Source organism: Carassius auratus, unplaced genomic scaffold (genome assembly GCF_003368295.1).
Source record: "Carassius auratus strain Wakin unplaced genomic scaffold, ASM336829v1 scaf_tig00010838, whole genome shotgun sequence".
NCBI classification, from domain to species: domain Eukaryota; kingdom Metazoa; phylum Chordata; class Actinopteri; order Cypriniformes; family Cyprinidae; genus Carassius; species Carassius auratus.
The window spans coordinates 15001-34670 of record NW_020524145.1 but is presented as its reverse complement, the minus strand read 5'-3'; the positions used below and the strand labels follow the sequence as shown (position 1 = coordinate 34670).

Sequence of the window (19670 nt, the reverse complement as noted above, 5' to 3'; positions counted from 1 at the left end):
TTGCAAGATTATTATATAATTCATGAAAAATATCCACAAAGTTTAAAGCACCTGGTATTCCCAGGCAGTCTCCCATGCATGTACTAACAAGGCCCAAACCTGCTAATATTCAGAGATCGGCCATGTTTTGGCAAAATTGTTCAATACTAAGTGAAAATTTTCCAAAAAGCTTACAGCATCTGGTATTTCAAGGCGGTCCCCCATCCAAGTACTAACCAGGCCCAAACCTGCTTAGCTTCCGAGATAAGACGAGATCGGGCATGTCCAGGTTGGTATGGCCGTAAGCGAAGTCTGTTGCGAAGAGAGGGCTATTTAAAGTTCAGCCAATCTACTCGCAAGTACATTATATAAGTAGGAAAGAAAACCCAAAAGTTTAAAGCACCTGGTATTCCCAGGCAGTCTCCCATCCATGTACCAACAAGGCCCAAACCTGCTAATATTCAGAGATCGGCCATTGACTCTTTTTTTTTCCAAGATTATTATATAATTCATGAAAAATATCCACAAAGTTTGAAGCACCTGGTATTCCCAGGCAGTCTCCCATGCATGTACTAACCAGGCCCAAACCTGATAATATTCAGAGATCGGCCATTGACTCTATGTTTTGGCAAAATTGTTCTATACTAAGTGAAAATTTTCCAAAAAGCTAACAGCACCTGGTATTTCAAGACGGTCTCCCATCCAAGTACTAACCAGACCTAAACCTGCTAATATGCAGAGATCTGGCATTGACTCTTTTTTTTTTTTTTTGCAAGATTATTATATAATTCGTGAAAAATATCCAAAAAGTTTAAAGCACCTGGTATTCCCAGGCAGTCTCCCATCCATGTACTAACCAGGCCCAAACCTGCTTAGCTTCCGAGATCAGACGAGATCGGGCATGGCCAGGTTGGTATGGCCGTAAGCGAAGACTGCTGCGAAGAGAGGGCTATTTAAAGTTCAGCCAATCTACTCGCCAGTACATTATATAAGTAGGAAAGAAAACCCAAAAGCTTAAAGCGCCTGGTATTCCTAGGCGGTCTCTCATCCAAGTACTAACCAGACCTAAACCTGCTAAGATTCAGAGATGGGGCATTGACTCTTTTTTTTTTTTTTGCAAGATTATTATATAATTCGTGAAAAATATCCAAAAAGTTTAAAGCACCTGGTATTCCCAGGCAGTCTCCCATCCATGTACTAACAAGGCCCAAACCTGCTAATATTCAGAAATCAGCCATTGACTCTTTTTTTTTGCAAGATTATTATATAATTCATGAAAAATATCCACAAAGTTTAAAGCACCTGGTATTCCCAGGCAATCTCCCATCCATGTACTAACCAGGCCCAAACCTGCTAATATTCAGAGATCGGCCATTGACTCTATGTTTTGGCCAAATTTTTCTATACTGAGTGAAAAATTTCCAAAGAGCTTACAGCACCTGGTATTCCCAGGCGGTCTCCCATCCAAGTACTAACCAGGCCCAAACCTGCTTAGCTTCCGAGATCAGACGAGATCTGGCATGGCCAGGTTGGTATGGCCGTAAGCGAAGACTGCTGCGAAGAGAGGGCTATTTAAAGTTCAGCCAATCTACTCGCCAGTACATTATATAAGTAGGAAAGAAAACCCAAAAGCTTAAAGCACCTGGTATTCCTAGGCGGTCTCTCATCCAAGTACTAACCAGACCTAAACCTGCTAAGATTCAGAGATCGAGCATTGACTCTTTTTTTTTTTTTTTTTTTTGCAAGATTATTATATAATTCGTGAAAAATATCCAAAAAGTTTAAAGCACCTGGTATTCCCAGGCAGTCTCCCATCCATGTACTAACAAGGCCCAAACCTGCTAATATTCAGAGATCGGCCATGTTTTGGCAAAATTGTTCTATACTAAGTGAAAATTTTTCAAAAAGCTTACAGCACCTGGTATTTCAAGGCAGTCTCCCATCCAAGTACTAACCAGGCCCAAACCTGCTTAGCTTCCGAGATCAGACGAGATCGGGCATGGCCAGGTTGGTATGGCCTTAAGTGAAGACTGCTGCGAAGAGAGGGCTATTTAAAGTTCAGCCAATCTACTCGCCAGTACATTATATAAGTAGGAAAGAAAACCCAAAAGCTTAAAGCGCCTGGTATTCCTAGGCGGTCTCTCATCCAAGTACTAACCAGACCTAAACCTGCTAATATGCAGAGATCGGGCATTGACTCTTTTGTTTTTTGCAAGATTATTATATAATTCGTGAAAAATATCCAAAAAGTTTAAAGCACCTGGTATTCCCAGGCAGTCTCCCATCCATGTACCAACAAGGCCCAAACCTGCTAATATTCAGAGATCGGCCATTGACTCTTTTTTTTTGCAAGATTATTATATAATTCATGAAAAATATCCACAAAGTTTAAAGCACCTGGTATTCCCAGGCAGTCTCCCATGCATGTACTAACAAGGCCCAAACCTGCTAATATTCAGAGATCGGCCATGTTTTGGCAAAATTGTTCAATACTAAGTGAAAATTTTCCAAAAAGCTTACAGCATCTGGTATTTCAAGGCGGTCCCCCATCCAAGTACTAACCAGGCCCAAACCTGCTTAGCTTCCGAGATAAGACGAGATCGGGCATGTCCAGGTTGGTATGGCCGTAAGCGAAGTCTGTTGCGAAGAGAGGGCTATTTAAAGTTCAGCCAATCTACTCGCAAGTACATTATATAAGTAGGAAAGAAAACCCAAAAGTTTAAAGCACCTGGTATTCCCAGGCAGTCTCCCATCCATGTACCAACAAGGCCCAAACCTGCTAATATTCAGAGATCGGCCATTGACTCTTTTTTTTTCCAAGATTATTATATAATTCATGAAAAATATCCACAAAGTTTGAAGCACCTGGTATTCCCAGGCAGTCTCCCATGCATGTACTAACCAGGCCCAAACCTGATAATATTCAGAGATCGGCCATTGACTCTATGTTTTGGCAAAATTGTTCTATACTAAGTGAAAATTTTCCAAAAAGCTAACAGCACCTGGTATTTCAAGACGGTCTCCCATCCAAGTACTAACCAGACCTAAACCTGCTAATATGCAGAGATCTGGCATTGACTCTTTTTTTTTTTTTTTGCAAGATTATTATATAATTCGTGAAAAATATCCAAAAAGTTTAAAGCACCTGGTATTCCCAGGCAGTCTCCCATCCATGTACTAACAAGGCCCAAACCTGCTAATATGCAGAGATCGGCCATTGACTATGTTTTGGCAAAATTGTTCTATACTAAGTGAAAAATTTCCAAAAAGCTTACAGCACCTGGTATTCCCAGGCGGTCTCCCATCCAAGTACTAACCAGGCCCAAACCTGCTTAGCTTCCGAGATCAAACGAGATCGGGCATAGCCAGGTTGGTATGGCCGTAAGCGAAGTCTGCTGCGAAGAGAGGGCTATTTAAAGTTCAGCCAATCTACTGGCAGTACATTATATAAGTAGGAAAGAAAACCCAAAAGCTTAAAATGCCTGGTATTCCTAGGCGGTCTCTCATCCAAGTACTAACCAGATCTAAACCTGCTAAGATTCAGAGATCGGGCATTGACTCTTTTTTTTTTTTTTTTTTGCAAGATTATTATATAATTCGTGAAAAATATCCAAAAAGTTTAAAACACCTGGTATTCCCAGGCAGTCTCCCATCCATGTACTAACAAGGCCCAAACCTGCTAATATTCAGAGATCGGCCATTGACTCTTTCTTTTTGCAAGATTATTATATAATTCATGAAAAATATCCACAAAGTTTAAAGCACCTGGTATTCCCAGGCAGTCTCCCATCCATGTACTAACCAGGCCCAAACCTGCTAATATTCAGAGATCGGCCATGTTTTGGCAAAATTGTTCTATACTAAGTGAACATTTTCCAAAAAGTTTAAAGCACCTGGTATTCCAAGGCAGTCTCCCATCCATGTACTAACAAGGCCCAAACCTGCTAATATGCAGAGATCGGCCATTGACTCTATGTTTTGACAAAATTGTTCTATACTAAGTGAAAAATTTCCAAAAAGATTACAGCACCTGGTATTCCTAGGCGGTCTCCCATCCAAGTACTAACCAGGCCCAAACCTGCTTAGCTTCCGAGATCAAATGAGATCGGGCATGGCCAGGTTGGTATGGCCGTAAGTGAAGACTGCTGCGAAGAGAGGGCTATTTAAAGTTCAGCCAATCTACTCGCCAGTACATTATATAAGTAGGAAAGAAAACCCAAAAGCTTAGAGCGCCTGGCATTCCTAGGCGGTCTCTCATCCAAGTACTAACCAGACCTAAACCTGCTAATATGCAGAGATCGGGCATTGACTCTTTTTTTTTTTGCAAGATTATTATATAATTCGTGAAAAATATCCAAAAAGTTTAAAGCACCTGGTATTCCCAGGCAGTCTCCCATCCATGTACTAACAAGGCCCAAACCTGCTAATATTCAGAAATCAGCCATTGACTCTTTTTTTTTGCAAGATTATTATATAATTCATGAAAAATATCCACAAAGTTTAAAGCACCTGGTATTCCCAGGCAATCTCCCATCCATGTACTAACCAGGCCCAAACCTGCTAATATTCAGAGATCGGCCATTGACTCTATGTTTTGGCCAAATTTTTCTATACTGAGTGAAAAATTTCCAAAGAGCTTACAGCACCTGGTATTCCTAGGCGGTCTCCCATCCAAGTACTAACCAGGCCCAAACCTGCTTAGCTTCCGAGATCAGACGAGATCTGGCATGGCCAGGTTGGTATGGCCGTAAGCGAAGACTGCTCCGAAGAGAGGGCTATTTAAAGTTCAGCCAATCTACTCGCCAGTACATTATATAAGTAGGAAAGAAAACCCAAAAGCTTAAAGCACCTGGTATTCCTAGGCGGTCTCTCATCCAAGTACTAACCAGACCTAAACCTGCTAAGATTCAGAGATCGAGCATTGACTCTTTTTTTTTTTTTTTTTTTGCAAGATTATTATATAATTCGTGAAAAATATCCAAAAAGTTTAAAGCACCTGGTATTCCCAGGCAGTCTCCCATCCATGTACTAACAAGGCCCAAACCTGCTAATATTCAGAGATCGGCCATGTTTTGGCAAAATTGTTCTATACTAAGTGAAAATTTTTCAAAAAGCTTACAGCACCTGGTATTTCAAGGCAGTCTCCCATCCAAGTACTAACCAGGCCCAAACCTGCTTAGCTTCCGAGATCAGACGAGATCGGGCATGGCCAGGTTGGTATGGCCTTAAGTGAAGACTGCTGCGAAGAGAGGGCTATTTAAAGTTCAGCCAATCTACTCGCCAGTACATTATATAAGTAGGAAAGAAAACCCAAAAGCTTAAAGCGCCTGGTATTCCTAGGCGGTCTCTCATCCAAGTACTAACCAGACCTAAACCTGCTAATATGCAGAGATCGGGCATTGACTCTTTTGTTTTTTGCAAGATTATTATATAATTCGTGAAAAATATCCAAAAAGTTTAAAGCACCTGGTATTCCCAGGCAGTCTCCCATCCATGTATCAACAAGGCCCAAACCTGCTAATATTCAGAGATCGGCCATTGACTCTTTTTTTTTTGCAAGATTATTATATAATTCATGAAAAATATCCACGAAGTTTAAAGCACCTGGTATTCCCAGGCAGTCTCCCATGCATGTACTAACAAGGCCCAAGCCTGCTAATATTCAGAGATCGGCCATGTTTTGGCAAAATTGTTCAACACTAAGTGAAAATTTTCCAAAAAGCTTACAGCATCTGGTATTTCAAGGCGGTCCCCCATCCAAGTACTAACCAGGCCCAAACCTGCTTAGCTTCCGAGATAAGACGAGATCGGGCATGTCCAGGTTGGTATGGCCGTAAGCGAAGTCTGTTGCGAAGAGAGGGCTATTTAAAGTTCAGCCAATCTACTCGCAAGTACATTATATAAGTAGGAAAGAAAACCCAAAAGTTTAAAGCACCTGGTATTCCCAGGCAGTCTCCCATCCATGTACCAACAAGGCCCAAACCTGCTAATATTCAGAGATCGGCCATTGACTCTTTTTTTTTGCAAGATTATTATATAATTCATGAAAAATATCCACAAAGTTTGAAGCACCTGGTATTCCCAGGCAGTCTCCCATGCATGTACTAACCAGGCCCAAACCTGATAATATTCAGAGATCGGCCATTGACTCTATGTTTTGGCAAAATTGTTCTATACTAAGTGAAAATTTTCCAAAAAGCTTACAGCACCTGGTATTTCAAGACGGTCTCCCATCCAAGTACTAACCAGACCTAAACCTGCTAATATGCAGAGATCTGGCATTGACTCTTTTTTTTTTTTTGCAAGATTATTATATAATTCGTGAAAAATATCCAAAAAGTTTAAAGCACCTGGTATTCCCAGGCAGTCTCCCATCCATGTACTAACAAGGCCCAAACCTGCTAATATGCAGAGATCGGCCATTGACTATGTTTTGGCAAAATTGTTCTATACTAAGTGAAAAATTTCCAAAAAGCTTAAAGCACCTGGTATTCCCAGGCGGTCTCCCATCCAAGTACTAACCAGGCCCAAACCTGCTTAGCTTCCGAGATCAAACGAGATCGGGCATAGCCAGGTTGGTATGGCCGTAAGCGAAGTCTGCTGCGAAGAGAGGGCTATTTAAAGTTCAGCCAATCTACTGGCAGTACATTATATAAGTAGGAAAGAAAACCCAAAAGCTTAAAATGCCTGGTATTCCTAGGCGGTCTCTCATCCAAGTACTAACCAGACCTAAACCTGCTAAGATTCAGAGATCGGGCATTGACTCTTTTTTTTTTTTTTTTTGCAAGATTATTATATAATTCGTGAAAAATATCCAAAAAGTTTAAAACACCTGGTATTCCCAGGCAGTCTCCCATCCATGTACTAACAAGGCCCAAACCTGCTAATATTCAGAGATCGGCCATTGACTCTTTCTTTTTGCAAGATTATTATATAATTCATGAAAAATATCCACAAAGTTTAAAGCACCTGGTATTCCCAGGCAGTCTCCCATCCATGTACTAACCAGGCCCAAACCTGCTAATATTCAGAGATCGGCCATGTTTTGGCAAAATTGTTCTATACTAAGTGAACATTTTCCAAAAAGTTTAAAGCACCTGGTATTCCAAGGCAGTCTCCCATCCATGTACTAACAAGGCCCAAACCTGCTAATATGCAGAGATCGGCCATTGACTCTATGTTTTGACAAAATTGTTCTATACTAAGTGAAAAATTTCCAAAAAGATTACAGCACCTGGTATTCCTAGGCGGTCTCCCATCCAAGTACTAACCAGGCCCAAACCTGCTTAGCTTCCGAGATCAAATGAGATCGGGCATGGCCAGGTTGGTATGGCCGTAAGTGAAGACTGCTGCGAAGAGAGGGCTATTTAAAGTTCAGCCAATCTACTCGCCAGTACATTATATAAGTAGGAAAGAAAACCCAAAAGCTTAGAGCGCCTGGCATTCCTAGGCGGTCTCTCATCCAAGTACTAACCAGACCTAAACCTGCTAATATGCAGAGATCGGGCATTGACTCTTTTTTTTTTTTGCAAGATTATTATATAATTCGTGAAAAATATCCAAAAAGTTTAAAGCACCTGGTATTCCCAGGCAGTCTCCCATCCATGTACCAACAAGGCCCAAACCTGCTAATATTCAGAGATCGGCCATTGACTCTTTTTTTTTGCAAGATTATTATATAATTCATGAAAAATATCCACAAAGTTTGAAGCACCTGTATTCCCAGGCAGTCTCCCATGCATGTACTAACCAGGCCCAAACCTGCTAATATTCAGAGATCGGCCATGTTTTGGCAAAATTGTTCAATACTAAGTGAAAATTTTCCAAAAAGCTTACAGCACCTGGTATTTCAAGGCGGTCTCCCATCCAAGTACTAACCAGGCCCAAACTTGCTTAGCTTCCGAGATAAGACGAGATCGGGCATGTCCAGGTTGGTATGGCCGTAAGCGAAGTCTGCTGCGAAGAGAGGGCTATTTAAAGTTCAGCCAATCTACTCGCAAGTACATTATATAAGTAGGAAAGAAAACCCAAAAGCTTAAAGCGCCTGGTATTCCTAGGCGGTCTCTCATCCAAGTACTAACCAGACCTAAACCTGCTAATATGCAGAGATCGGGCATTGACTCTTTTTTTTTTGCAAGATTATTATATAATTCGTGAAAAATATCCAAAAAGTTTAAAGCACCTGGTATTCCCAGGCAGTCTCCCATCCATGTACCAACAAGGCCCAAACCTGCTAATATTCAGAGATCGGCCATTGACTCTTTTTTTTTGCAAGATTATTATATAATTCATGAAAAATATCCACAAAGTTTAAAGCACCTGGTATTCCCAGGCAGTCTCCCATGCATGTACTAACCAGGCCCAAACCTGCTAATATTCAGAGATCGGCCATGTTTTGGCAAAATTGTTCAATACTAAGTGAAAATTTTCCAAAAAGCTTACAGCACCTGGTATTTCAAGGCGGTCCCCCATCCAAGTACTAACCAGGCCCAAACCTGCTTAGCTTCCGAGATAAGACGAGATCGGGCATGTCCAGGTTGGTATGGCCGTAAGCGAAGTCTGTTGCGAAGAGAGGGCTATTTAAAGTTCAGCCAATCTACTCGCAAGTACATTATATAAGTAGGAAAGACAACCCAAAAGCTTAAAGCACCTGGTATTCCCAGGCAGTCTCCCATCCATGTACTAACAAGGCCCAAACCTGCTAATATTCAGAGATCGGCCATTGACTCTTTTTTTTTGCAAGATTATTATATAATTCATGAAAAATATCCACAAACTTTAAAGCACCTGGTATTCCCAGGCAATCTCCCATCCATGTACTAACCAGGCCCAAACCTGATAATATTCAGAGATCGGCCATTGACTCTATGTTTTGGCAAAATTGTTCTATACTAAGTGAAAATTTTCCAAAAAGCTTACAGCACCTGGTATTTCAAGACGGTCTCCCATCCAAGTACTAACCAGGCCCAAACCTGCTTAGCTTCCGAGATCAAACGAGATCGGGCATAGCCAGGTTGGTATGGCCGTAAGCGAAGTCTGCTGCGAAGAGAGGGCTATTTAAAGTTCAGCCAATCTACTGGCAGTACATTATATAAGTAGGAAAGAAAACCCAAAAGCTTAAAATGCCTGGTATTCCTAGGCGGTCTCTCATCCAAGTACTAACCAGACCTAAACCTGCTAAGATTCAGAGATCGGGCATTGACTCTTTTTTTTTTTTTTGCAAGATTATTATATAATTCGTGAAAAATATCCAAAAAGTTTAAAACACCTGGTATTCCCAGGCAGTCTCCCATCCATGTACCAACAAGGCCCAAACCTGCTAATATTCAGAGATCGGCCATTGACTCTTTTTTTTTGCAAGATTATTATATAATTCATGAAAAATATCCACAAAGTTTGAAGCACCTGGTATTCCCAGGCAGTCTCCCATGCATGTACTAACCAGGCCCAAACCTGCTAATATTCAGAGATCGGCCATGTTTTGGCAAAATTGTTCTATACTAAGTGAAAATTTTCCAAAAAGCTTACAGCACCTGGTATTCCCAGGCGGTCTCCCATCCAAGTACTAACCAGGCCCAAACCTGCTTAGCTTCCGAGATCAAACGAGATCGGGCATGTCTTTTTTTTTTTTTTTTTTTTTTTTTTCAATAATTTCACATTTGACATATACATAAATTCCAATGCGTATCACATCATTATCATATTCACTCATTCTATATTCATTATTGAATTTCACCCTCCATTATACGCTTATACTTACAATCCTAATTATCCAGGCATATTTATCATATGTTCTTTAAAGCATTGCAGAACTCTAGCATTGTTCCCCGTAATTATATTATAAAAACCCTCAGTTTGCCCATTCATACTTAAATATTCATATATAATCTGTATATTCCTTTCCAATTTCCTTCTAAAAAAGACCCACATATCAACATTACCTTGTTTTCCTTTCATCACATTACGTCTACCCCATATTGCATACCTCGCCACGTTTAAAATAAAATTTACAATATATTTATTTTTGCCTCTTCCTTTTAAACCCAGTAAAAATACCTTATACCATTCAATTTGTTGTTCAAATTCCTCTCCCAAGATTCCCTCTATAAATAATTTAATTCTCCTAATAAAATCCTGAAGATTTGAACACAATAAAAACAAATGTAGCACCCCTTCATCTTCCTTTCCACAGACATCACATCTTGCATTCTGTACAATCCTCATTTTACATAACCTCATTTTTGTGTAAATTACATTATATCTTAAGAGAAAATTAAAATTCTCAATTATTGGGTCCATGTATCTTATTCTTAAATTCCCCCAAATGTCATCAGATTCAGTCCCTGGGAATAACCTATTCCAAAAGCCATTTGCTATTGGTTGGACAAAAATCCTCCTTCTAAAGAAATTATAAAACACTTTTAAAGTACATGATTGAATTAAAATTTTACTCTCACTTTCCCCTAAACACACTTCAACCTTTCCCAGTCCTTCATCCTCTTTTATAATTCCTTCAATCCATTCCTTTGGAACTGCTTTTTTTATTTGATCAAATTGTTGTTTCACCGTATGTCTCTCTACCTCTTCCCCAATCCCCTCAATTTCATCCATTATGCCTTGTACTGGTATAAAGCCATCTATAACCTCATACAGAATATCTCTAACTTTAATTATCCCAGCTGCAATCCATTTTTTAAAATATAATTCCTTACCTTCATATAAAATATTGGAATTTAAAAACAATGGATGATTCAAAAACTCATTCTTTCCTTCTGGCTTATACACAACTGTTGGTAAAAATTCTTTCCAAGCCTCCAGAACCTCTCTATAGAATTCTGATACCCCCTTTAACATATGTTCTTTCAATTTCATCCATATTATTCCCTCTCCCATATTAAGACCTCCACACTTGTTTAAGAAATATTTCATTCCCTCCTTCCACTCTTGTTTATTATCTCTATTTAAAAATTTCTTCATTATCTTAACCCTTAAACTCTTCATTCTTATACCCGGATCCAACAAACCCAAACCTCCCTTTTCAACAGGCCCTATCATCGTGTCGTATGCAATCTTTGCTGGTTTCCCCTCCCATATAAAATTTAAAATAGACTTTTTCAACCTCTTATAAACCCAAATTGGTAATGAAGTGACCTCTAACGCATACCAAATTTTTGAAAGCATTAGCGCATTCACAACCAAAATTTTGCCTCTCAAGTTCAACACTTGTTGTTTCCAAAAAGTCAACTTTCTCTCCATTCCTCCTACAATCTCATCCCATATTATGTCTCTCGTTTTCTTTTCATCCTTTCCAATTCTAATTCCCAAGATTTTCATATTTTCCACCTCCTCTTTAAAATTAAAATAGCCAGATAATTGTTCTGCCTTCCCTATTCTCATTACTACGTTTTTTCTATATTTATTTTTGCTCCAGAACCCCTACAATATTTTTGTATTTTGCCCATAGCCTCATTAATACTCCCAATATCCTTTACAATCAAAGTTGTATCATCTGCATATTGATAAATTTTTTGTTCTTTTCCCCTCCCCCCAAAACCAATTCCTTTAATCTTTTCCTCTTCTGCAACTATTAAACCTAAATGTTCCGCAACAATACTGTATAATAATGCAGATAAGGGACATCCCTGTCTTATTGACCTTGTTATGCCAAAAGCCTCTGTCACAAAACCATTACACTTCACAAAGCTAATTGCATCTTTATATAAAACTCTAATCCATTTTATAAAAATATTCCCAAAACCAAATTTCTCTAAAAGTTTAAATAAATAATCATGCTCTACCCTATCAAAGGCTTTTTCTAAATCTAAGCTCACCATATAACCTTCCTTTTTATTCTCTACCATATACCTTATTTTATCTCTTATATTACTTACTGTATCTGTAATTTCCCTCCCTATGATTGAATATGCCTGATTCGTTGTTATTATTCCCGGCAATACTTTCTTTAAACGATTTGCCAAAACTTTAGCTAAGATTTTAAAATCTGTATTTAACATTGATATCGGCCTATAGTTCTTCAGATCTGATGAATCCCCCCTTTTCTTAAAAATTAATTTCACCATTCCTCTTCTCATCAATTGACTTGCTTCCCCTTTATCGTATATTTCCTTATATATTTCTTTTAAAAATGGTATTAATATGTTCTTAAAAGCCTTATAAAATTCGCTAGTCAATCCATCTGCCCCCGGACTTTTCCCATTATTCAGCTGTGATATTGCTACCTCTACTTCTTCATCGGAAATGTCCCTATCACACATTTCTTTATCCTCCCTCGTTACTTTTGTTTTAACCTTACTTAATAAATACTCCTTTTCTTCCTCTTGCGTCCCCTCCTTTTTAAAAAGACATTCATAAAACTCCTTTATACTCCCCAATATCTCTCTAGTTCCCTTTACTCTACTTCCATCCTGTTTTACAACCTCCTTTATTATATCAGCCCTCTGTCTATTTTCCTCTAGACCAAAGAAGAATTGTGTGCACCTTTCCCCTTCTATTACATGTTTAGCCCTACTTCTAATCATAGCCCCTCTACATTTTAGTTCTTCAATCTCCTTTAATCTATTCTCATATACTAAAATTGTTTCTATATCCCCTTTCTCTTTTTGTAGTTCTTCTTTCAACACCCTTCTAACACTTTGCTCTTCTCTCCTCTTAGTCATGTGTATCAAACCACTATACCTTATTGAATATTTTTTTATTTCATACTTTACATTATCCCACCATACTCTTTTATCTTCCTCATAAATTTCATTTTCTCTCTCTTTCATTATTATTTCTACTATCTTCATTTTATACCCTTCATCTTTCAAAAGTTCATTATTTAAACACCATATTCCCTTTCCTCTCTCCACCCCTGTTTCATTCATATGTACTATTAACATCCCATGATCACTTAAAGAAGTCATCTTATAATATATTTTATCCATCTTCCTCTCCATGTTTCTTGTAATTAATATAAAATCTATTCTACTTTGCTTCATTTTATCCTTCACCAATTGTCGTCTTGAAAAATCTTTTATACCCTCATTCCTCTCTCTCCATATATCAATTAGATCATATTTATCCATTAATTTAAGCAATTCTTCCCTCCCACTATCTCTTTTATAAACCATATCATTCGCTATATCCAGTCTACTAAAAACTGTATTAAAATCTCCCATTACAATAATATTTTCCCATTTCTCCATCTGACCATTTAAATCCTTAAAAAACATTTTCTTTTCTGCTTCTTCATTTGGCGCATGTACATTACACACAAAAACATTTTCCCCTCCTATAACCATTTTCACAATAATACATTTCCCTCCATTATCCCGATATATGATTTCAACATCATCATTCATGTGTCTTTTACATAAAACCGCAACGCCTTTCCCAATCCCCCCACCATTGTTATAATAAATTCCTCCTCTCCAACTTCTTTTAAAACATTCAATCATTTCATCTTTCCAAAATGTTTCTTGTAATAATATCACATCAGCTTTTTTGCATAGCGCTTTCATTTTCCCAAATTTATCAATTTTTGTTAAACCCCTCACATTGATTGAAACAAAACAAAGAGCCATTAACAACAAAACATTCATTTTTCATACTTTTCTCCCACATTCTCCATTAAAACTCCATCTTCATTTGTACCTGAGTTTCTTCTCCTTCTCTGTCCTTTATCTCTACTTTCTCCTACATATGTTTTGGTGTCCAATATTCCTCTCTTCATTCCCCTCCTCAGCTCCTCCAAATTTACTTCTATGCATTCCTCTACTTGCTCCTTCTCCTTTTTTCCCTCCTGTCTTTCTTTTATTATAACATCCACCGGACCCTTACACCCCTCTATCATATGTTCCACCATTTCAAACCCCTCTCTTCTCTCCAACTCCTTATCCCCCCCCTTTTCCTGCTCCTGACTTTTACTATCATTCAGAGACCCATCTTCCTCTCCCTCATTTATGACTATTTCCATACTCTCCATATTCTCCTCTGGTTCACCATGTTCAGTTTTATCATTTGTCTCTTCTTCATGTTCACTTTCACAGTCACACCTTATGAATACTTTCCCACAATCCAGACATTTATCAGCTTTACAGTCTTTCGCGAAATGCCCTTGCTCAAAGCATTCATAACATTTGAAATCAGGACAGTCCCTGAAAATGTGTCCTGGCTGCATACACATCCGACATAGTTTTTGCTGTCCATCATGTATGACCCTAAAGTACTGAGTGCCATCTGCCGTTTCAAATTTAGCACTATAGGGTAGTGATGTTACCTCTTTTGGAAATTTAACCTTCACATACCTCGTTCCATCAGCAATGTTTGTTCCAGGATAGACTCTTCTCTTTATTTTTGTCATTGGATTAACTCCCCAAAACTTCAATTTGTTCTCAATCACTTCATCCTCCAAGTATGCAGGCAAGTGAAGAAAACACACAATATGTTCCTTTACCTCCAGCCTCCTTATTTCGAAGAATTGACCTTTTATTTCCATTCCATCCAATAATACATCACAAAGTTCTGCATCTTCCACAGTCAACTCATATTCCTCCCCATACTTTGGTCTCACTGCCAGCAATTTACCAAATCCAATCTTCTCTGAAACTACTTTAATGATATCCACAGCTTTTACCTCCTTATTTCCTTTTAAGTCCAACACCACCGTTGCTTCTTTCAGATAATCCACTCTTTGCTTGATTCCCCTCTGTGCTCCATGATCCATATTTCCTCCATTTGCCTCTCTTGATGATCTATCTGCTCCATGTGGTTCCAAACGTTCTTCTAGTCCTCCTGCCATTGCCAGATCTTTACCATGTGGTCCATCCATTTTTGTAAACAAAAAAGCACAAACAAAAGCTTGCCTCCAAGCAGATAAACTGCTTGGAGCTTAAACGTGGGCTTTGTTCCCAAAACAAACCCAAATCTCCTCCCACAGAATAAACAGAAAAAAAGTAAAATACAAAATGAAGCTTTAGAAGAGCCTTTCTCTTCCAACTGCAATCAGACACACCTTCCCAATCACTCTCTATCGCCGCCAGGTTGGTATGGCCGTAAGCGAAGTCTACTGCGAAGAGAGGGCTATTTAAAGTTCCCAGGCAGTCTCCCATCCATGTACTAACAAGGCCCAAACCTGCTAATATTCAGAGATCGGCCATTGACTCTTTTTTTTTGCAAGATTATTATATAATTCATGAAAAATATCCACAAAGTTTAAAGCACCTGGTATTCCCAGAAAAATCCCATCCATGTACTAACCAGGCCCAAACCTGATAATATTCAGAGATCGGCCATTGACTCTATGTTTTGGCAAAATTGTTCTATACTAAGTGAAAATTTTCCAAAAAGCTTACAGCACCTGGTATTTCAAGACGGTCTCCCATCCAAGTACTAACCAGGCCCAAACCTGCTTAGCTTCCGAAATCAAACGAGATCGGGCATAGCCAGGTTGGTATGGCCGTAAGCGAAGACTGCTCCGAAGAGAGGGCTATTTAAAGTTCAGCCAATCTACTGGCCAGTACATTATATAAGTAGGAAAGAAAACCCAAAAGCTTAAAGCGCCTGGTATTCCTAGGCGGTCTCTCATCCAAGTACTAACCAGACCTAAACCTGCTAATATGCAGAGATCGGGCATTGACTCTTTTTTTTTTGCAAGATTATTATATAATTCGTGAAAAATATCCAAAAAGTTTAAAGCACCTGATATTCCCAGGCAGTCTCCCATCCATGTACCAACAAGGCCCAAACCTGCTAATATTCAGAGATAGGCCATTGACTCTATGTTTTGGCAAAATTGTTCTATACTAAGTGAAAATTTTCCAAAAAGCTTACAGCACCTGGTATTTCAAGACGGTCTCCCATCCAAGTACTAACCAGACCTAAACCTGCTAATATTCAGAGATCGGGCATTGACTCTTTTTTTTTTTTTTTGCAAGATTATTATATAATTCGTGAAAAATATCCAAAAAGTTTAAAGCACCTGGTATTCCCAGGCAGTCTCCCATCCATGTACTAACAAGGCCCAAACCTGCTAATATTCAGAGATCGGCCATTGACTCTTTCTTTTTGCAAGATTATTATATAATTCATGAAAAATATCCACAAAGTTTAAAGCACCTGGTATTCCCAGGCAGTCTCCCATCCATGTACTAACCAGGCCCAAACCTGCTAATATTCAGAGATCGGCCATTGACTCTATGTTTTGGCAAAATTGTTCTATACTAAGTGAAAATTTTCCAAAAAGCTTACAGCACCTGGTATTTCAAGGCGGTCTCCCATCCAGACCTAAACCTGCTAATATGCAGAGATCTGGCATTGACTCTTTTTTTTTTTTTGCAAGATTATTATATAATTCGTGAAAAATATCAAAAAAGTTTAAAGCAACTGGTATTCCCAGGCAGTCTCCCATCCATGTACTAACAAGGCCCAAACCTGCTAATATGCAGAGATCGGCCAATGACTCTATGTTTTGGCAAAATTGTTCTATACTAAGTGAAAAATTTCCAAAAAGCTTACAGCACCTGGTATTCCCAGGCGGTCTACCATCCAAGTACTAACCAGGCCCAAACCTGCTTAGCTTCCGAGATCAAACGAGATCGGGCATAGCCAGGTTGGTATGGCCGTAAGCGAAGACTGCTCCGAAGAGAGGGCTATTTAAAGTTCAGCCAATCTACTGGCCAGTACATTATATAAGTAGGAAAGAAAACCCAAAAGCTTAAAAAGCCTGCTATTCCTAGGCGGTCTCTCATCCAAGTACTAACCAGACCTAAACCTGCTAAGATTCAGAGATTGGGCATTGACTTTTTTTTTTTTTTTTTTTTTTTTTGCAAGATTAGTATATAATTCGTGAAAAATATCCAAAAAGTTTAAAGCACCTGGTATTCCCAGGCAGTCTCCCATCCATGTACTAACAAGGCCCAAACCTGCTAATATTCAGAGATCGGCCATTGACTCTTTTTTTTGCAATATTATTATATAATTCTTGAAAAATATCCACAAAGTTTAAAGCACCTGGTATTCCCAGGCAATCTCCCATCCATATACTATCCAGGCCCAAACCTGCTAATATTCAGAGATCGGCCATTGACTCTATGTTTTGGCAAAATTGTTCTATACTAAGTGAAAATTTTCCAAAAAGCTTACAGCACGTGATATTTCAAGACGGTCTCCCATCCAAGTACTAACCAGACCTAAACCTGCTAATATGCAGAGATCTGGCATTGACTCTTTTTTTTTTTTTTTTGCAAGATTATTATATAATTCGTGAAAAATATCCAAAAAGTTTAAAGCACCTGGTATTCCCAGGCAGTCTCCCATCCATGTACTAACAAGGCCCAAACCTGCTAATATTCAGAGATCGGCCATGTTTTGGCAAAATTGTTCTATACTAAGTGAAAATTTTTCAAAAAGCTTACAGCACCTGGTATTTCAAGGCAGTCTCCCATCCAAGTACTAACCAGGCCCAAACCTGCTTAGCTTCCGAGATCAAACGAGATCGGGCATGGCCAGGTTTGTATGGCCGTAAGCGAAGACTGCTGCGAAGAGAGGGCTATTTAAAGTTCAGCCAATCTACTCGCCAGTACATTATATAAGTAGGAAAGAAAACCCAAAAGCTTAAAGCGCCTGGTATTCCTAGGCGGTCTCTCATCCAAGTACTAACCAGACCTAAACCTGCTAATATGCAGAGATCGGGCATTGACTCTTTTTTTTTGCAAGATTATTATATAATTCGTGAAAAATATCCAAAAAGTTTAAAGCACCTGGTATTCCCAGGCAGTCTCCCATCCATGTACTAACAAGGCCCAAACCTGCTAATATTCAGAGATCGGCCATTGACTCTTTTTTTTTTTTGCAAGATTATTATATAATTCATGAAAAATATCCACAAAGTTTAAAGCACCTGGTATTCCCAGGCAGTCTCCCATGCATGTACTAACAAGGCCCAAACCTGCTAATATTCAGAGATCGGCCATGTTTTGGCAAAATTGTTCTATACTAAGTGAAAATTTTCCAAAAAGCTTACAGCACCTGGTATTTCAAGGCGGTCCCCCATCCAAGTACTAACCAGGCCCAAACCTGCTTAGCTTCCGAGATAAGACGAGATCGGGCATGTCCAGGTTGGTATGGCCGTAAGCGAAGTCTGTTGCAAAGAGAGGGCTATTTAAAGTTCAGCCAATCTACTCGCAAGTACATTATATAAGTAGGAAAGAAAACCCAAAAGCTTAAAGCACCTGGTATTCCCAGGCAGTCTCCCATCCATGTACTAACAAGGCCCAAACCTGCTAATATTCAGAGATTGGCCATTGACTCTTTTTTTTTTGCAAGATTATTATATAATTCATGAAAAATATCCACAAAGTTTAAAGCACCTGGTATTCCCAGGCAATCTCCCATCCATGTACTAACCAGGCCCAAACCTGATAATATTCAGAGATCGGCCATTGACTCTATGTTTTGGCAAAATTGTTCTATACTAAGTGAAAATTTTCCAAAAAGCTTACAGCACCTGGTATTTCAAGACGGTCTCCCATCCAAGTACTAACCAGACCTAAACCTGCTAATATGCAGAGATCTGGCATTGACTCTTTTTTTTTTTGGCAAGATTATTATATAATTCGTGAAAAATATCCAAAAAGTTTAAAGCACCTGGTATTCCCAGGCAGTCTCCCATCCATGTACTAACAAGGCCCAAACCTGCTAATATGCAGAGATCGGCCATTGACTCTATGTTTTGGCAAAATTGTTCTATACTAAGTGAAAAATTTCCAAAAAGCTTACAGCACCTGGTATTCCCAGGCAGTCTCCCATCCAAGTACTAACCAGGCCCAAACCTGCTTAGCTTCCGAGATCAAACGAGATCAGGAATAGCCAGGTTGGTATGGCCGTAAGCGAAGTCTGCTGCGAAGAGAGGGCTATTTAAAGTTCAGCCAATCTACTGGCAGTACATTATATAAGTAGGAAAGAAAACCCAAAAGCTTAAAATGCCTGGTATTCCTAGGCGGTCTCTCATCCAAGTACTAACCAGACCTAAACCTGCTAAGATTCAGAGATCGGGCATTGACTCTTTTTTTTTTTTTTTGCAAGATTATTATATAATTCGTGAAAAATATCCAAAAAGTTTAAAACACCTGGTATTCCCAGGCAGTCTCCCATCCATGTACTAACAAGGCCCAAACCTGCTAATATTCAGAGATCGGCCATTGACTCTATCTTTTTGCAAGATTATTATATAATTCATGAAAAATATCCACAAAGTTTAAAGCACCTGGTATTCCCAGGCAGTCTCCCATCCATGTACTAACCAGGCCCAAACCTGCTAATATTCAGAGATCGGCCATTGACTCTTTTTTTTTGCAAGATTATTATATAATTCATGAAAAATATCCACAAAGTTTAAAGCACCTGGTATTCCCAGGCAGTCTCCCATGCATGTACTAACAAGGCCCAAACCTGCTAATATTCAGAGATCGGCCATGTTTTGGCAAAATTGTTCTATACTAAGTGAAAATTTTCCAAAAAGCTTACAGCACCTGGTATTTCAAGGCGGTCCCCCATCCAAGTACTAACCAGGCCCAAACCTGCTTAGCTTCCGAGATAAGACGAGATCGGGCATGTCCAGGTTGGTATGGCCGTAAGCGAAGTCTGTTGCAAAGAGAGGGCTATTTAAAGTTCAGCCAATCTACTCGCAAGTA

At 39.0% G+C, this 19670-nt stretch overlaps 15 non-coding genes and 6 pseudogenes across 15 annotated transcripts; all 21 read right to left on the bottom strand.

Annotated features, from left to right (window-relative positions):
- Nucleotides 1-167: 167 nt before the first annotated feature.
- LOC113072856 (uncharacterized) lies at nucleotides 168-286 on the bottom strand (annotated as a pseudogene).
- Nucleotides 287-787: 501 nt separating this feature from the next.
- Nucleotides 788-906, bottom strand: LOC113072850 (5S ribosomal RNA). The gene has a single exon (XR_003280374.1). It is a non-coding gene; the product is annotated as a 5S ribosomal RNA (ribosomal RNA).
- Nucleotides 907-1406: 500 nt separating this feature from the next.
- On the bottom strand, nucleotides 1407-1525 carry LOC113072821 (5S ribosomal RNA). The gene has a single exon (XR_003280347.1). It is a non-coding gene; the product is annotated as a 5S ribosomal RNA (ribosomal RNA).
- A 360-nt stretch (nucleotides 1526-1885) lies between these two features.
- Nucleotides 1886-2004, bottom strand: LOC113072858 (uncharacterized; annotated as a pseudogene).
- A 488-nt stretch (nucleotides 2005-2492) lies between these two features.
- Nucleotides 2493-2611, bottom strand: LOC113072855 (uncharacterized; annotated as a pseudogene).
- Nucleotides 2612-3247: 636 nt separating this feature from the next.
- On the bottom strand, nucleotides 3248-3366 carry LOC113072828 (5S ribosomal RNA). Its single transcript, XR_003280354.1, has one exon. It is a non-coding gene; the product is annotated as a 5S ribosomal RNA (ribosomal RNA).
- A 631-nt stretch (nucleotides 3367-3997) lies between these two features.
- Nucleotides 3998-4116, bottom strand: LOC113072832 (5S ribosomal RNA). Its single transcript, XR_003280357.1, has one exon. It is a non-coding gene; the product is annotated as a 5S ribosomal RNA (ribosomal RNA).
- Nucleotides 4117-4613: 497 nt separating this feature from the next.
- On the bottom strand, nucleotides 4614-4732 carry LOC113072826 (5S ribosomal RNA). Its single transcript, XR_003280352.1, has one exon. It is a non-coding gene; the product is annotated as a 5S ribosomal RNA (ribosomal RNA).
- Nucleotides 4733-5091: 359 nt separating this feature from the next.
- On the bottom strand, nucleotides 5092-5210 carry LOC113072857 (uncharacterized; annotated as a pseudogene).
- A 489-nt stretch (nucleotides 5211-5699) lies between these two features.
- Nucleotides 5700-5818, bottom strand: LOC113072854 (uncharacterized; annotated as a pseudogene).
- A 634-nt stretch (nucleotides 5819-6452) lies between these two features.
- Nucleotides 6453-6571, bottom strand: LOC113072822 (5S ribosomal RNA). Its single transcript, XR_003280348.1, has one exon. It is a non-coding gene; the product is annotated as a 5S ribosomal RNA (ribosomal RNA).
- Nucleotides 6572-7201: 630 nt separating this feature from the next.
- LOC113072830 (5S ribosomal RNA) lies at nucleotides 7202-7320 on the bottom strand. Its single transcript, XR_003280356.1, has one exon. It is a non-coding gene; the product is annotated as a 5S ribosomal RNA (ribosomal RNA).
- Nucleotides 7321-7808: 488 nt separating this feature from the next.
- LOC113072851 (5S ribosomal RNA) lies at nucleotides 7809-7927 on the bottom strand. Its single transcript, XR_003280375.1, has one exon. It is a non-coding gene; the product is annotated as a 5S ribosomal RNA (ribosomal RNA).
- Nucleotides 7928-8414: 487 nt separating this feature from the next.
- On the bottom strand, nucleotides 8415-8533 carry LOC113072846 (5S ribosomal RNA). The gene has a single exon (XR_003280371.1). It is a non-coding gene; the product is annotated as a 5S ribosomal RNA (ribosomal RNA).
- Nucleotides 8534-8891: 358 nt separating this feature from the next.
- LOC113072835 (5S ribosomal RNA) lies at nucleotides 8892-9010 on the bottom strand. Its single transcript, XR_003280360.1, has one exon. It is a non-coding gene; the product is annotated as a 5S ribosomal RNA (ribosomal RNA).
- Nucleotides 9011-15325: 6315 nt separating this feature from the next.
- LOC113072843 (5S ribosomal RNA) lies at nucleotides 15326-15444 on the bottom strand. Its single transcript, XR_003280368.1, has one exon. It is a non-coding gene; the product is annotated as a 5S ribosomal RNA (ribosomal RNA).
- A 1043-nt stretch (nucleotides 15445-16487) lies between these two features.
- LOC113072819 (5S ribosomal RNA) lies at nucleotides 16488-16606 on the bottom strand. Its single transcript, XR_003280345.1, has one exon. It is a non-coding gene; the product is annotated as a 5S ribosomal RNA (ribosomal RNA).
- A 780-nt stretch (nucleotides 16607-17386) lies between these two features.
- Nucleotides 17387-17505, bottom strand: LOC113072853 (uncharacterized; annotated as a pseudogene).
- Nucleotides 17506-17994: 489 nt separating this feature from the next.
- On the bottom strand, nucleotides 17995-18113 carry LOC113072845 (5S ribosomal RNA). The gene has a single exon (XR_003280370.1). It is a non-coding gene; the product is annotated as a 5S ribosomal RNA (ribosomal RNA).
- A 636-nt stretch (nucleotides 18114-18749) lies between these two features.
- LOC113072825 (5S ribosomal RNA) lies at nucleotides 18750-18868 on the bottom strand. Its single transcript, XR_003280351.1, has one exon. It is a non-coding gene; the product is annotated as a 5S ribosomal RNA (ribosomal RNA).
- Nucleotides 18869-19496: 628 nt separating this feature from the next.
- Nucleotides 19497-19615, bottom strand: LOC113072844 (5S ribosomal RNA). Its single transcript, XR_003280369.1, has one exon. It is a non-coding gene; the product is annotated as a 5S ribosomal RNA (ribosomal RNA).
- Between the last annotated feature and the right edge of the window lie 55 nt (nucleotides 19616-19670).